This window comes from Sus scrofa, chromosome 1, assembly GCF_000003025.6.
Source record: "Sus scrofa isolate TJ Tabasco breed Duroc chromosome 1, Sscrofa11.1, whole genome shotgun sequence".
NCBI classification, from domain to species: domain Eukaryota; kingdom Metazoa; phylum Chordata; class Mammalia; order Artiodactyla; family Suidae; genus Sus; species Sus scrofa.
The window spans coordinates 43152705-43170000 of record NC_010443.5 but is presented as its reverse complement, the minus strand read 5'-3'; positions in this window follow the sequence as shown (position 1 = coordinate 43170000).

Sequence of the window (17296 nt, the reverse complement as noted above, 5' to 3'; positions counted from 1 at the left end):
ATTGTTTCTTAATGTTGAGTTTTAAGTTTATCAGATGTGTCTTACAAATATTTACAAATATTTCCTCCCTCAAATGTGACTTGTCTTCTCATTCTCTTGACATTTTTCTTTTACAGAGCAGATTTTTAATTTTAACTAGGTCTAGCTTATCAATTGTTTTTCTCATGAATTGTGCTTTCGGTGTTGTATTTCAAAAGTCATCACCTCAGGGCATCTAGATTTTCTCCTATATTCAAGGACTTTTATAGTTCTGTGATTTACATTATTTAGGTCAATTATCCACCTTGAGTTAATTTTTGTGAGGTTTGTAAAACATGTGTCTACACTTGTGTATGTGCAAACACATGTGGATGTCCATTTTTTTCAGTGCTGTAAGAGAGAAGAGAAAAACCTGACTCCATTGAATCTATTCCTTTAGTTCTAGGCTTTGCACTGTGTTTTCCATTTTTAGTCATGTGGGCTCTGCACCTTTTATAAAAGAATATTGTCTTTAGCCTGAAATATACAGGGTAGCCCATTTTCAAACCTCTGACCTTTGAAGGTAAACACTTTCCCTTTCATATATAGATAAAACTTTGCAGAACAGAGAATAACATTTTTTTAAAATTTAAGTTAATTTTTATTTTATATTGGAGTATGCTGGTTTGCAATGTTGTGTTAGTTTCAGGTATTCAGGAATGATTCAGTTATATATATATCCATTCTTTTTCAGATTCTTTTCCCATATAGGTTATCACAGAATATTGAGTAGAATTCCTAGTGCCATATAGCAGGTCTTTTTTATTATCTATTTTACATATAGAAGTGTGTATAGGTTAATCCCAACTCCTCATTTATCTCTTCTCCTACCTTTCCCTTTTGGTAGCCATAAGTTTGTTTTCGAAGTCTGTGAGTCTGTTTCTGTTTTGTAAATAAGTTCATTTATATCATTTTTTTAGATTCCATATATAATTGATATCATATGATATTTGTCTTCCTGTGACTCACTTAGTATGATAATCTCTAGGTTCATCCATGTTGCTGCAAATGGTATTATTTCATTCTTTTTTTATAGCTGAGTAATATTCCATTGTATATATGTACCATGTCTTCTTTATCCATGCCTCTGTCAGTGGACATTTAGGTTGTTTCCATGTCTTGGCTATTGTAAATAGTGCTGCAATGAACACTAGGGTGTATATCTTTTCAAATTATGGTTTTCTCTGTGTATATGCCCAGGATTGGAATTGCTGGATCATGTGGTAGTTCTATACTGTTTTCCATAGTGGTTGTACTAATTTACATTTCCACCATCAGTGTAGGAGGGTTCCCTTTTACCCACACTCTCTTCAGCATTTGTTATTTGTAGTGTTATTAATAGCAGCCATTCTGACCAGTGTGATGTGATACCTCACAGTAGTTTTGATTTGCATTTCTCTAATTTCTCTAGCAGTGTTGAGCATATCTTCATATGTGCTTTGACCATCTGTATGTCTTTACTGGAGAAATGTTTATTTAGATCTTCTGCCCATTTTTTGATTAGATTTTTTTGTCTTTTTTGACATCAAGCTGCATAAGCTGTTTGTATATTTGGGAGATTAATCCTTTGTTGATTACTTCATTTGAAAATATTTTCTCCCACTTTGTGGATTGTCTTTTCATTTTTTATGGCTTCCTTTGCTGTGCAAAGGCTGTTTAATTAGGTCCCATTTGTTTATTTTGTTTTTATTTTCATACTGTAGGAGGTGGATCAAAAAAATCTTGCTGCAATTTTTTCAGAGTGTGTTCTGCCTATGTTTTCATCTAAGAATTTTATAATATCCAGCCTTACATTTAGGTCTTCAATCCATTTTGAATTTATTTTTATGTATGGTTTTACAGAATGTTCTATTTCCATTCTTTTACATGTAGCTGTCCAGTTTTCTCAGGACCACTTATTGAAGAGATTATATATTGTATATTCTTGCCTCCTTTGTCATAGATTAATTTACCATAGGTGTATGGGTTTATTTCTGGGCTTTCTATACTGTTCCATTGATCTATATATCTGTTTTTGTGCCAGTACCATACTATTTTGATTACTGTAGCTTTGTAATGTACTCTGAAGCCAGGGAGACTAATTCCCCCAGTTCCAGTTTTCTTTCTCAGGATTGCTTTGGCTAAGAATAATTCTTGTTTTGTTTGAAGTTGATAGGAATATTGTGGCTGGATAGCTGCAAGAACGAAGTTTGTAACACTAGCAATACCCCCTCTCCTTTTAGTATAAAAGAAGCTTGAATTCTACTCAGGTAATATGGTTCTTTGGGATACTAGTCCAATAATAATTTAGATTCATCTATTTCTCTTTTGAGTTCCATCAATTTCTTTTCTCATTTATTTATTTATTTATTTGGCCTTTTAGGGCCGTGCCTGCAGCATATGCAAGTTTCTAGGCTAGGAGTCGAATTGGAGCCACAGCTGCCAGCCTATGCCACAGCCACAGCAATGTAGGTTCCAAGCTGCATTTGCAACCTATACCACAGCTCACCACAATGTGATATCCTTAACCTACTGAGTAAGGCCAGGAATGGAACCCACATCCTCATGGATACTAGTCAGACTCATTACCCCTGAGCCATGACAGGAACTCCTTGCCTCACGTATTCTGATGCTCACACGTATTAAGAATTTTATGCCTTCTTGGAGTACTGATTCCTTTATCATTGTGTTATGCCCCTCTCTGTCCCTGACAACTATTCTTATTTTGAAGTCTACTTTGTCTGAAATTAATATAGCTGCTGCTTTCTTTTGTTTAATGTTAGTAGAATATATCTTTTTCCCTCTCTTTATTTTTAAGCTGTATGTCTTCTAGAAGTTCCTGGGCCAGGGATTGGACTTATACCACAGCAGCGACCTAAGCCACAGCAGTGACAATGCCAGATTCATAACCACTAGGCCACCAATATGTCTTTATATTTAAAGTAGATTTCTTGGGAGTTACCATCGTGGCTCAGTGGAAACAAGTCTGACTAGTATCCGTGAGGATGCAGGTTCGATCCCTGGCCTTGCCTCAGTGGGTTAAGGATCTGGCACTGCCGTGAGTTGTGGTGTAGGTCGAAGACGCAGCTAGGATCTGGCTTCTCTATGGCTGTGGCATAGGCTGGCGGCTACAACTCTGATTCGACCCCTAGGCTGGGAACCTCCATATGCCATGGGTGTGGCCCTAAAAAAGCAAAAAAATTAAAAAAAAATTAAAAAGATAAAATAAAGTAGATTTCTTATAGAAAATATCTAGTTGGGCCTCTTTTTTTTTAAATCCATGTTGACAATCGCTAACTCTTTTTTTTTTAGGCTTCCTCCCTGCAGCACATGGAGCTCCTGGACCAGGGATCATCTTCGAGCCGCAATTGTGACCTACAATACAGATGGTGGCAATGCCAGATCTGTAATCCACTGTGCCAGGCCAGTGATCAAACCTGTGTCTCGGCGCTCCAGAGACACCACCGATCCTGTTGTACCATAGCAGACACTGCAACAATCTCTAATTTTTAACTGATTCATTAAGACTATTTGATATGCGAAGTATTAATATTGTCAGATTAATATCTCCTATATTTGTTAGTCTTTTCTACTTGTTGCCCTTGTTCTTTGTTCCCGTATTTGTCTTCCATACTTTTTCTGCTTTTTGTGATCTTAATTGAGCATTTTATGATTCCATTTTTGCTCCTTTCTTAGCATTCAGTTATGCTTCTTTTCTTAAACATTTGTATTGGTGGCCTAGAGTTTGCAATGTACATTACAACTATCTAAGTCCGCTTTCAAATAACACTGTACCACTTCAGGGGTAGTGCAAGTATTTTGTATCAGTAGAGTAATCCTGGAGTTTCCTTCATGCTCAGTGGTTAAGGAACCTGACTAGGATCCATGAGGTTATGGGTTTGATTCCTGGCCTTGCCCAGTAGGTTAAGGATCCGTTGTTGCTGTGAGCTGTGGTGTAGGTCACAGACGCAGCTCTTATCTGGCATTGCTGTGACTGTGGTGTAAGCCAGCAGCTGTAGATCAGATTATTATACCCCTAGCCTGGGAACTTCCATATGTCACAGGTGCTGCCCTAAAAAGCAAAAAAAAAAAAAAAAAAAAACCAAAAAACAAACAAACAAACAAAAAAAACAAAAACCAAACCATCCCTGCCATCCCTTGTATCATTGCTTTCATTCATTTTGCTTATATAAGTTTATAAGACTTAGATATACATAATGTGAATACATTGTTGCTATTATTATGTTGTACAAACTCTCATCAGCTCAGTTAAGAATAAGAAAAACAGAGGTTTTCATTTTATTTTCACTTAGTCTTCCTTAATTTATATAGATTTGAGTTTCTAACCTGTATTATCTTCCTCCTCTTCAAAGAACTTTTAACATTTCTTGTAAGGAAATCTGCTGACCAAAAAAAAATTCCCTCAATTTTTGTTTGAGAAAATCTTTATTTCTACTTCACTCTTGAAGGGTAATTTTGTAGAGTACAGAATTTTAGGTTGGTGGGGTTTTTCTCTCAACACTAAATATTTTATTCCACCCTTGTCTTGGTTGCATGGTTTCTGAGGGGAAGTTGAATATAATTTTTTATCTTTGTTCCCATAGAAGTGCTTTTTCCCATCTGACTTCTTTCAGGATTTTTTCCCTTTGATATTATTTGGGGAGAAGTTCTCAGTCATTATTACTTTAAATATTTCTCCTATTCCTTTTGCTTACTCCTTTTGGCATTCCCATTATGTGTATGTTAATCCTTTTGTAATTGTTCCACAGTTCTTTAATATTCTGGTGGGTTGTTTTTTTCTTTTGCTTTTCAGTTTTGGGTGTTTCTACTGACATATCCTCAAGCTCAGGGATTCTTTCCTCAGCTGTGTGTGGTCTACTAATGAGCTCATCAAAGGCATTCTTTATTTCTGTTAAGACTTTTTAATCTAGTGTTTTCTTTTTGATTCTTTCTTAGAATTTCTACCTCTCTGCATACACTACCCATCTGTTTTGATTGCTGTCTATTTTATCCATTAGAACTCTTAGCATATTAATCATATGCTAAGTTGTTTTAAATTTTCAACCTGATAATTTCAACATCCCTGCTATATCAGAGCCTGGTTTAGATGCTTGCTCTTTTTCTTCCAACTGTGGGTTTTTGTTTTTGTTTTTTCCTTTTAGTATATCTTATAATTTTTTGTTGCAAGTTGGACATGATGAACTGGGAGAAAGTGCTATAAATAGGCTTTAGTAATTTTGTAGTAAGTTGTGGAGGGAGACGCCTTCTATAGTCCTGTGATTAGATCTCAATCTTTCAGTGAGTCTTTGCCTCTGGATTGTGAATTTTTTTTTTTTTTTTTTTTTTTTTTGCTATTTCTTGGGCCACCCCTGCGGCATATGGAGGTTCCCAGGCTAGGGGTCGAATCGGAGCCATAGCCACCGGCCTAGGCCAGAGCCACAGCAACGCGGGATCTGAGCCGCGTCTGCAACCTACACCACAGCTCACAGCAACGCTGGATCGTTAACCCACTGAGCAAGGGCAGGGACCGAACCTGCAACCTCATGGTTCCTAGTCGGATTCGTTAACCACTGCGCCACAACGGGAACTCCTGGATTGTGAATTTTGCATGCTTTCTTCCCCTCTTAGGTGGGACAGGATGGTTAGAATGGGCTGGAACTGTATATTTTCCTTTTCTCATGTGGAAGGCAAAAGGAAGCCAGAGTTGTGTATTTCCCTTCCTCCATGTGGAAGGCTAGAGCCAGCTGGGGATGGGTAGTTCCCTTCCCCAAGATCAATTAGGCTCTGATAGATCCCAGCAGGTTAGGCTCTGGTTAAATAGTTTAAGCTGAGGTCAGGGCTTATTAAGAACAGAAAGCTCTGGCAGATTTCAAAATGGTTCCCCTTCCCCAGCCTCTACCAGAAGCATGAGGGGGGTTTTCTCTGATATTTACTCTAGGGACCTCCAAGCTCCTGGAGGTAAAACCCACAACAGTGTGAGTGGGTCCCTCTGGGGTTTTTAATTTTTCAGACTTGCCCACACTGAGCCTTCAGTAGTTTGTCAACTACAGTTCAAGTTTCCCTCCCCAGTTCCTGTGGAGGTTTTCAGCTCATGGGTTTCTGCTCTGGTAAGTTGTGGCTTTCTATATTCTCTGTCCAATTTGGGGGTCAGAGAGGGGACAGTTGTTTACCCTGTGACCTCTCAGGTCTAAGAAGACCCATTGACTTTTCAGTGTTTCGGGGTTTTTTACTTGTTAGAACTTAGTGTCATAGGTCTAAGAAGACCCGTTGATTTTTCAGTGTTTCAGGGTTTTTACTTGTTAGAATTTAGTGTCAATTTGCAGGTTTCTTACATGCTGGACCAGAGACTAGAAATCTCAGTCATGTTTTAAAGAGATTTAAATAACAAGAAAATAATTGTATATATTTACTCATGTGGTTATGATTTCCTGTGCTCTTTTGTTATTCAAGTATTTTTCTGTGCTTGTTCGCTTTGACTCTTTTGCACATTTTCTATTTATCACTAGGTTGAGCTATTTAGGATGTACTTTGATGTATTTTTCTTTATATTTCTTGTTAAAAATAAAAAACTCAGTTTTTTTCTTTCCTAAATTCCTTTCTCTATTGGGGGGCAAAATTTTTTTTGCCTACTATGCTTTTTTTCTCTGCGAGTTTCCTTTACTCCTCACACAAAACACTTCACTTCTGGACACCAAATGTGTGTGGGCTTTCCCCAACAAGCAAGTCTTAAAATGGGGTATTTTACAGTTTAACTCAATTCTGATATTATCTGCCCAGTGATAGTGTCAGATACCATAGGTTAAGGGCTCAGTCTCGCGAGGCTGACACTCCCCACCCTCCCCAACTCCTGACAGACAGACACACAGACACACACACACTTGTCCAGGTTATCACCTCTGCATCTGACCAATCTGCTATAGACCCCCTGTTGGGTTCAATTAATTTGCTAGAGGGTCTTACTAAGCTCAGGGAAATACTTATCTTTACACTTATTAAAGGGTATGATAAAGGGTACAGATGAGCACCAGGTAAAGAAATACATAGGATGAAGTCTGGGAAGATCCCTAAGTAGCTTCATTCCCATGGAGTTGGGGGGTATCATCCTCCCAGGGTGGATATGCTGACCAACCTGGAATCTCTCCAAATCCCATATTATTGGGATTTTATGGAGGCTTCACCACACAGGCATGATCTGTTATTAACTGTTTCCATCCTCTTTCCCTTCTCTGGAGAAGGAGGGGAGATGGACTAAAAATTCCAGGTTTCTAATCATGGCTTGGCTTTTTTGGTGGCCAGCCCTGATTCAGGAGCCCATTCAGAATTGCCTCAGTGGAGCAAAAGATGCTCTTAGTGCTCGTGTCATTTCAGAATTTACAAGGATTTTCAGAGCACTACGTCAGGGACAGGACCAAAGATAAATACTGGAAAAATTCCAAATATTAAGGGGAAAAGTGTTTTTATCACTTAGAAAATTACAAGAATTTCAGGAACAAATTGCAGGGATGCCAGAAACCAGAGGCAGAGACCAATACAGGTGATCCTTGAACAGTGAGGGTTAGGGCCATTGATCCCCACACTGCTGAAAAATTTAAGTGTAATTTTATGATTGGCCTTCCAGTACCTTCAGTCCACATCCAAGGATTCAACCAACCTCAGATCATGTAATACTATAGTATGTTTTTATTGAAAAAAATCCATCTGTAAGTGTACCTTCACTGTTCAGACCTATGTTGTTTAGGGTCAGCTGTACCTATCTTCTATCATCTTACACTTGTGTTTTGGATTTGTTGAGTTTCTTGGATCTGTGAGTTTTTTGGGTTTTTTTCAGGGCTGCACCTGCGGCTTATGGAAGTTCCCAGGTTAGGGGTTTAATCGGAGCTGTTGCTGCCAGCCTACGCCAGACCAACAACAACACAGGATCCGAGCCGAGTCTGTGACCTATACCACAGCTCACAGCAATGCTGGATCCTTAACCCACTGAGCGAGGCCAGGGATCGAACCCACAACCTCATGGTTCCTAGTGGGATTCGTTTCCACCGCACCATGACAGAAACTCCAGATCTGTGAGGTTTTAGTTTTCATCGAATTTGGAAAATATTTTTGGATTTTATTTCTTTTAATATTTTTCTCCTTCCCTCACCATGTCCTTTGGAGATTCCAATTTTACATATATTATGCTGCTTGACATTGTACTACAAAATTCACTGATACACTCTTGAATTTTTGGCACTCCTTTTTCTTTTTGATTTTGGATAGTTTCTATTGCTTTGTCTTTAAATTCACGAATCTTTTCTTCAGCAAAGCCTAATCTACTGTTAACTCTGTTCAATGTATGTTAACATCTTGGCTATTAAAGTTTTCATCTCTAGAAGTTAGATTTGGGTCATTTAAAAAATATTTTCTGTTATGTATCTATTTCTCTACCACTTATCTTTCATGTTGTCAGTTACGTAGTTTCGAATTGTTTATCTTGTTTAATTTCTATAAACTAGCTGTATAGTTAAAATTATACTGTCCTAAAGGAAATCATAATTTCTATTTTTTCCTATTTTTTATTTTCTTTTATTCTGCTTTATCTCACCATTTACATTCAGCTGAAATGAGAGCAGGAATTTTTGTTGGTTTTGAAGCTACTAAAACAGGGCTTTTCATAACATTGTTGAATTTTTGTCATATTACAGAAATGTTTGTTCTTATGACTTCGTTCTAGTCTCTAGGTTTTTAAGTTTTATAATCTTTCATCACTTTATTGCATATCCATTGCTCTCTTCCTTCGCTCACTCCAACACAGCAACAGTGCTGCTGCTCAGACATTCCTGCTTCTCTTAGCGCTTTGCATTTGCTGTTTCTCCTGCCTGGAATGCTCACATCCGTCCCCCACCCCAGTTAACCTACCTGGTTCAATCCCTTCATAGCCGCCTCCACATCCCCACTCCCTGCGTCATGCTCCTTGTCTTCTCTCCTTGGTTTTTCTTCATTGTACTTATCATTACCATCTTACAGGACACAGCAGTGCTGTTTATTGATCTTTTTATCTATTTTATGTATATATGTATACACACACACACACACACACACACACCAGTAAAAGCTCTAGAGCTTTTACTGGTGTGTGCAGAGTTCACAAAGCAGGGATTTTTGCATTTTTCCCCTACTGGTATACCCCTATTCCTAAATCAGTCTTTGGCATATTATAGGTGTGCGATAAATATTGCTGTCTTTACATGACTTTAATTTTTAAAAAATTTACTTCACCTTTTTGACTTTTGTTTTTACAGTTTTTCTGTGAGCCTAGATCCCAAAGTTCCCAGGATGTCCCTTCAATGTTTCCTGCTCTGTGAATTCAAACCATGCTCCCTAATATGTTTCAGCCCCCTCCTTAGAAAAGAATGGTTCTCTTTAAACTCAATTTGAACTCACAGGTTCATTCTGTCAAGATCTGGCTTCCTAACAAGGATGTTTAATACCTGTTTACACCTCTCCTTCCAGAGGGCATGCTTATTGTTTTGTTGCCTGCTCTCAGTTCAACCAACAACATACATACATATGACAAATACGTATTTGTCAACGTGCCTCTATAGATGATGATGTCGCTGAATCCTTCTTAGAATATAGATTGGAAGACTCTTTTCCCATGGATCACTCATCAGTGAATCAAAAGAGAAAATTTCAGGCTCCAGTAATTTATAATGTATTCTTTAGAAGAGCAAGGTATAGGAGAAAGTTTAGGTAGAGAAATTTTATCTGTGCTCTTAGGGAGCAGTGTTCAACCTCAGAGGTATGCAGGATGAAGCACTGTGATGAAGAGATAATTACTGGAATTTAGATTTTTTTCTACTTATTTTCAAATCTAAAAATAAGGTATGTAAGTATTTATTGTAAAAACTTGCCACAGGATCCTTATTCTATGTCAGATGCTTTTCAGGTAAAGTTTTTGAGTTCTTCTGAGGGGAGGAGGGAGGTCTATAATTGCAGGGTTGGATAGTAACCCTGTAACTCCAGTTCTTTGTTTTCTGTTGTGACTCTTTTGCAGTTTGTATATGTAGATTATATATTGTTCAGATATCTTATATTTAATATAATGACATTGATATATTACATGAATATATAGCAATGATTACTATATAACAATCTATAACAATGATATATTATTTAGGTTTATTGTCACCCTGCAGATTTATGTCTCTAAATTTACCTAATTAACATAGAAAAAACCTCAGATTGCATTATCCACTATCATTAGCCATGAACTATACATAAAGGGGCTTTGAAGTATAAATGCTATCACTATAGTGATCTTTCTTCTTTTATATAACGTGTATAACAGTAAAATAATATATGCATCTACATAAATTAGTTACTTCTTTGGGGCTGTGTGCTAACAAACATTTTACCACGAAAGCGTGATGAAAAAGCATTGCTCTAGGAACCAGGGTGAAGGTTTATGAAAAAGTTATCCTTACCTTTTTTTTTTTTTTTTTTTTTTACCATCTCTGTAGCTGACCATGTGACTCAGACTCCTTAATAAATGATGGTTCATTGACTCACCTGAGATTCATAGAATAAGAATTTCTGGAAGTGGGGCTCTGAAGTTGGTATTTTAAACAAGTAACTGAGGTGACTCATGCACACCAAAATGTAAGAACCACTGTGTTAGATGGTGATTAATTATTTCTCCTCAATCTTAATTTTCAAAATAACAACTCCTGAACCCATTGGTAAATATATTTGAAATAAGAGTATTTTAAAGAACTAAAATGAGGTCAGCTATCTAAAGATCTTTTTGAACATTCCCAATTTCCCATGAAAAAGTTTTCCTCATCTTCTACTAAAAAAATAGTGACAGAAAGAGAACAGTGGATTTGTCACCTGTGTGTGCAAAGAGAATATCACATTTTGTTTTAGCTTATGGTTTACCTAAGACTACGGGGAAGTACAGAGAGATTAGCTAAGGAGTTCTCTTGAGGGTTAAGGTTCTGGAGTTCACTGCAGCAGCTTGGGTCACCGCTGTGGCATGTGTAAGATCCCTGGCCTAGGAACTTCCACATGATGCAGAGATGGCAAAAAAAAAAAACCCAACCAAACAAACAGAAAACACCTGGGTAAGTCAGCAAGACAATATGTAAAACTGCCTTGATAGAGACAGTTCAGGAAGGTAAATTTAAATCTTAATGCAAACCTCTTAACTTCAAAATAACAAGTGAAATAATGTCATTAAGAGGGCACAGATTTGACAAGGTTAATAAATTTATAGATATTATTTCTCAGTGTATGTGTTTTTAAGGAGTTCTTGGCTGCAAGTAGCAGAAACTAACTCAAAATAGTTTAAGCCAAATTCCTGCAAAGATGCTAAGTACCTTATGTAGCCAAAGAGAAGGAATGCAGCTACATTTCAGGGAAGATAAGGACTAAGCCAAGAAGGGAATGCCCTCAGGAATCTCTGCATCTTCAGTCTCATTCATAATTATTTGCCCCATGGTTTTTCTTCTGTGGGTTGCTCCTCCCTATTTCTCAGTTTAATTGAACTTGGTTGCCTTGAAGCTCCAAGACTTACATGCTGCAGGTGCAGCTATATGATAAAACTAACTCAACTTCCTTTTTTGCTGAGTTTGAGATTCTTGGTGAGAGAATCGGGTTTGCCTAGTTAGAGCTTCAGTGAGCTACAGTAATTCTGGTCAGGTCATATAGATACCTGCTGGGGGGCCAGACCTCTGGATCAAGGAGTCATTTTAGGAATTCTTAGAGAAAACAGATGTTGATTCATTAACAGGGTGTATATCCCCAATAATTCTCAGAAGCCCTCAAATGCCTATAATTTTGTGGGGCCCAAATAACTACCCAACTAACCAATGCTGGGATTCAGAACCCCTCTTGCCATAAATAACTTTATTAAATATCTAAATTGAATAAATTACAGAGTGATGATCTTTCATTACTAGAACACTTTAAAGCTTAATCTGATTGCTAGATTATTTGGGGAGTTGGGTATCACCCTGAAGCATGTCTAGCTGTTACAGTCAAAAGGACAAATTTCCCCAACATAAGACTTTTTAAGAAACATGAATTGTGGTCCTATCTTTAACTTATGAGAAAAAAGTGGCTGAATATTAACTACAAATGTGTCTTGAACACTAACTAGCATGTAATGTTTATGCAACAAAGTTATTAAGTGAAAAATAAAATTAGCGGCTTTTCCACAGTATGTTATTTGTTTATAACATTGTCACACAGAAAATTGAAACTTTGTTTTCCGGAAGGACTTTTTTTTTTCCTTTCAGTTTTATGGCAATATAATTGATGTACAGCACAGTATAAGTTTAAGGTTTATAGCATAGGGATTTGACTTATATCATGAAACGGATACCACAATAAGTACAGTGAGCATCCGTTATCTAATATAGATAAAAATAAGAAGATGAGAACTCTTAGGATTTACTGTCTTAACAACATTCATATGTAATATACAGCAGTTAATCATGTTGCACATGGCATCCTGAGTACTTTTCTTATACTTGAATGTTGATACCATTCAACCACCTTCATCCAATTCTCCCTCCCCCTGGCCCCACCTCTGGTAACCATAAATCTTATCTAAGTTTATTTGTTTTTGAAGTGTGATTGAGCAACAACACTATGTTCCTGGTGCACAATATGGTGATTTGATTTCAAATTTCTATATATTACAAAACAACAATGAGTTTAGTTAACATCTGTCACCATACAGTGGTAATACATTATTATTAACTATATTCCCTGCTCTGTACCTTTCATACTGATGACTCATTTATTTTATAACTGGAAGTTTGCAGTTATAAAATCTCCCTCACCTATTTGTCTCCTCTGTTCTGGCAACCACCTGCTTATTCTCTATATCTGTGCTTCTATTTATGTTTCCTTATGGTTATTCATTTGTTTCATTTTTTTTTTTTTTTAGATTTCACATTTAAGTGAAATCATACAGTGTATTTAGTGTTCACTTGGCATAATATCCTGAATGTCCATCTATATTATTACAAATGGCAAGACTAAATTCTTTTTGATGGCTGAGTAATATTCATACCATATCTTCACCCATTCATCTATTGATGGACAAGAAGATTGCTTTCATATCCTGGCTATTGTAAATATTGCTGCAGTGAACATAGGAGTGCATATATGTTTTTGAATTAGTATTTTTGCTTTCTTTGGTTAAATACCCAGGAGTGGAATTGTTGGATCATATAGCACTTTTTTTTTTTTCACTTTTTGAGGAAGTTCCATACCGCTTTTCATAGCAGCTGCATTAATTTACATTCCCACCAGCAATGCATGGGGTTTCCGTTTTCTCCACATCCTTAACAACACTATTTGTGGTCTTTTTGATAATACCCATTCTGAAAAATTGCGGTGATAACTCCTGTGTTTTTGATTTGATTTTGCCGGATGATTAGTAATGCTGAACATCTTTTCATGTGCCTTTTGGCCATCTGTATGTCTTCTTTTGAAAAATGTCTATGCAGGTCTTCTCATTTTTGACTGGGTGGTTTGTTTTTTTTCAGTATTGACTTATTACCCATTGTCAGTCATATAATTTGCAAATATTTTCTCACATTTTGTAGGTTTTTTTTTCATTTTATCAGTGGTTTCCTTTGCTGTATAAATGATTTTAAGTTTAATTAGGTCCAATCTATTTTTCTTTTGCCTTAAGAGGCAGATACAAAAAAAAATTGCTATAACTTATATCAAAGACTGTTCTACCTATGTTCTCTTCTAGGAGTTTTATTTAGAGTTTCAAGTCTTTCTTAGGCTTTTAATCCATTTTGAGTTTATTTTTGTATATGGTATGAGGAAATGTTCTAATCTCACTGCTTTACATATACCTGTCAAGGTTTTCCAGTGATGTTTATTAAAGAAAATGTCTTATCTCCCTCATATATGCTTACCTCCTTTGTCATTGATTGATCAGAAGTGTGTGGCTTTATTTCTGTGCTCTCTATTCTGTTCTATTGTGCCAATATCATGCTGTTTTGATTACTGTAGCCTTGTAGTATAATCTGAAGTCTGAGAGGGTAATACCTCCAGATTTATTTTTCTCAAGATTGGGAAATTTGGGGTCACTACTGTTTCCATATTTTAAGATTATTTCATATTCATTCATTTTTTTCAGGACCACACCCACAGCATATAAAAGTTCTCAGGGTAGGGGTCAAATTGGAGCTGCATTTGCTGGCCAATACCACAGCTACAATTAAGCCAGATCTGAGCCATGTCTGCAAACTACACTGCAGCTCATGGTAATGCCAGGTCCTTAACACACTCAGCGAGGCCAGGGAGTGAACCCTTGTCCTCATGGACACTAGTCAGGTTTATTACTGATGAGCCACAAGTGGAACTCCTAGGATTTTTTTTTTTTTTTTTTTTTTTAGTTCTTTGAAAACAGTCATGGATATTTGATAGTGATGGTATTAAATCTGTAGATTATTCTGGGTGGTATGTCCATTTTAACAATATTCTTCCAATCCAAGAGTTCAGGATAGCTTTCCATTTGAATCATCTTTAGTTTTCTTTATCAGTGTTTTATACTTTATAGCTTTCAGGTCTTTCACTTCATTGGTTAAGTTTATTCCTAAGTATTTTATTATTTTTGATGTGATTTTTAAAGTGATTTTTAAAAACTCTATCATAGTTCATTATTAGCACAGATTTCTGGATATTAATCTTGTATCCTGCAAATTTGCTGAATTCATTATTAGTTCTAATAGTTTTTGGGTGAAGACTTTAGGGTTTTTAATATAAAGTATCATGTCATCTGCAAATATTGAGTTTTACTTCTTCCCTTGCAGTTTTTCTTAACTGGTTTCTGTGCCTAGGGCTTCCAATACTATATAAAATAGAAGTATCAACAGTGGGCATCCTTGTCCTATTCCTGAATTTAGAGGAAAGGTTTTCAGCTGTTAACCATTGACTGTGATATTAGCTGTGGGTTTCTCAAAATGGCTTTATTATGTTGAGATACATTCCCTCTACACCCACTTGAGTGAGGGTTTTTATCATGCATGGGTGTTGAAATTTTTCAAGTGTTTTTCTCATATAGTGATATGATCATATGATTTATCCCTCCTTTTAATGTGTATCATGTGCATTTGCAAATATTGAACGTCTTTGTGTCCTTGGAATAAATCTAACTTTAGTATAGTGTTTGATCCTTTTTGGGTACTGTTGGATTTGGTTTGCCAATATTTTGTTGAGGATTTTTGCTTTTGCAAATTTTGATATTAATCAAAGATATTGGCCTGTAATTTCCTTTTCATAGTGTCTTTGGTTTTTGTATGAGAGTAATGGTGGCCTCATACAGTGCAGTGTTCTATCCTCAATTTTGTACAATAGTTTGATAAGGCTATGTGTTACTTCTTCATATATTTGATAGAGTTTCCTTATGAAGCTCTCTGGCCCTGGACCTTTGTTTGCTAGAATTTTTATATTACAAATTCAGTGTCACTACTATTGATTGTTCTGTCCAAATTGTCAATTTCTTCTTGTTTCATTCTTGGCAGGTTGTATGTATGTTTCCAGAAATTAGTCCATTTTTTCAGATTGTTCAATTCATTAACACATAACTGTTCATAGTATTCTTTTATGATTTTCTGTGTCCTCCTGGCATCAGTTGTTACTTCTCCTCTTTCATTTCTTATTTTTTTGGGGTCCTCTCTCTGTCTTGGTGATTCTGGCTAATTGTTTATCAATTAAGTTTACCTTAAAAAAAAAACAGCTCTTGGCTTCATATTTTTATTGTTATCATTTTGTTTCTATTTATTTCCTCTCTGATCATTGTTATTTCCTTCCTTCTGTTGACTTTGGGCTTTGTTTTTTCTTTTTCTAATTCCTATAGGTGGCAGACTAGGTTGTTTAAGATTTTCCTGTTTCTTGAGGAACGACTGTATCACCATAGCTTCCCTTTTAAACTATTTTTTCTACATCTCATAGATTTTGGAATGTTGTGTTTCTGTTTTAATTTGTCTTAAGGTATTTTCTGATTTCCCCTTTTATTTTTTTCATTAAACTATTTTTTTTACTCTCATATTGTTTTTTCTCAGCATGTTCTTTTTTCATTTTTCTTTCTGTAATTGATTTCTGGTTTCATACTATTGAAGTAAAAAAAATGCTTGATATAATTTTTATCCTCTTAAAATTTTGAGACTTGTTTGGTGGCCTAGGATGATCTATCATGGAGAACATTCCATGTGCAATTGAAAACAGTTTGTATTGTGTTGATTTTGGACAGAATGTCCTGTAGATATCTATTTAGTCCAACTAGTCTATTGTGTCATTTAAAATCAAATTGTCTTAATGATTTTCTGTCTGGATGAGCTGTACATTGATATAAGTGGGCCATTAAAGTACCCTACTATTATGGTGTTATTGTCAATTTCTCCTTTTACATCCTGTTAATAATTTGCATTATGTATTTAGGTGCTCCTGTATTGGGTGTTTATATGTTGACAGGTATAATATCCCCTTCTTTTATTGAACTCTTTATCATTATATAATAACTATTTTTTGTCTTTTTTGTTTTCTTTGTCTTTTCTCCCTTTCTGTGGATTGTCTTTTTGTTTTCTTAATGGTTTCCTTTGCTGCATTTTATGTTAAAGAGTGTTCTACCTGTGTTTTCCTTTATTTGATTTATAGTAATCCAGTCTAACATGTAGGTGTTTAATCTTTTTTTTTTTTTTTGTCTTTTAGGTCCGCACCTACAGCATATGGAGGTTCCCAGGCTAGGGATCCAGAGCTGTAGCCACTTGCCTACACCACAGCCACAGCAGTGTAGGATCCGAGCTGTGTCTGTGACCTCCATCACAGCTCATAGCAACTCTGGATACTTAAGCCACTGAGCAAGGCCAGGGATCACACCCATATCCTCATGAATGCTAGTTGGGTTGTTAACTGCTGAGCCATGACAGGAGCTCCCTCTTTAATCCATTTTGAGATTATTTTTGTGTATGGTATTAGAAAGTGTTCTATTTTCATTCTTTTACATGTCCAGTTTTCCCAGTAGCCCTTAATGAAGAGACTGTCTTTTCTCCATTGCATATTCTTACCTCCTTTGTCATACATTAGTTGACCATAGGTGTGTGGGTTTATTTCCAGGTTTCTGTCCTCTTCTACTGATCTATATTTCTGTTTTTGTGCCAGTATCATACTGTTTTGATTACTGTAGCTTTCTAGTATAGTCTGGAGTCAGGGAGCCTGGTTCCTCCAGCTCCATTTTTCTTTCTCAAGATTGCTTAGCTATTTGGGGTCTTTTGAGTTTCCATACAAATTT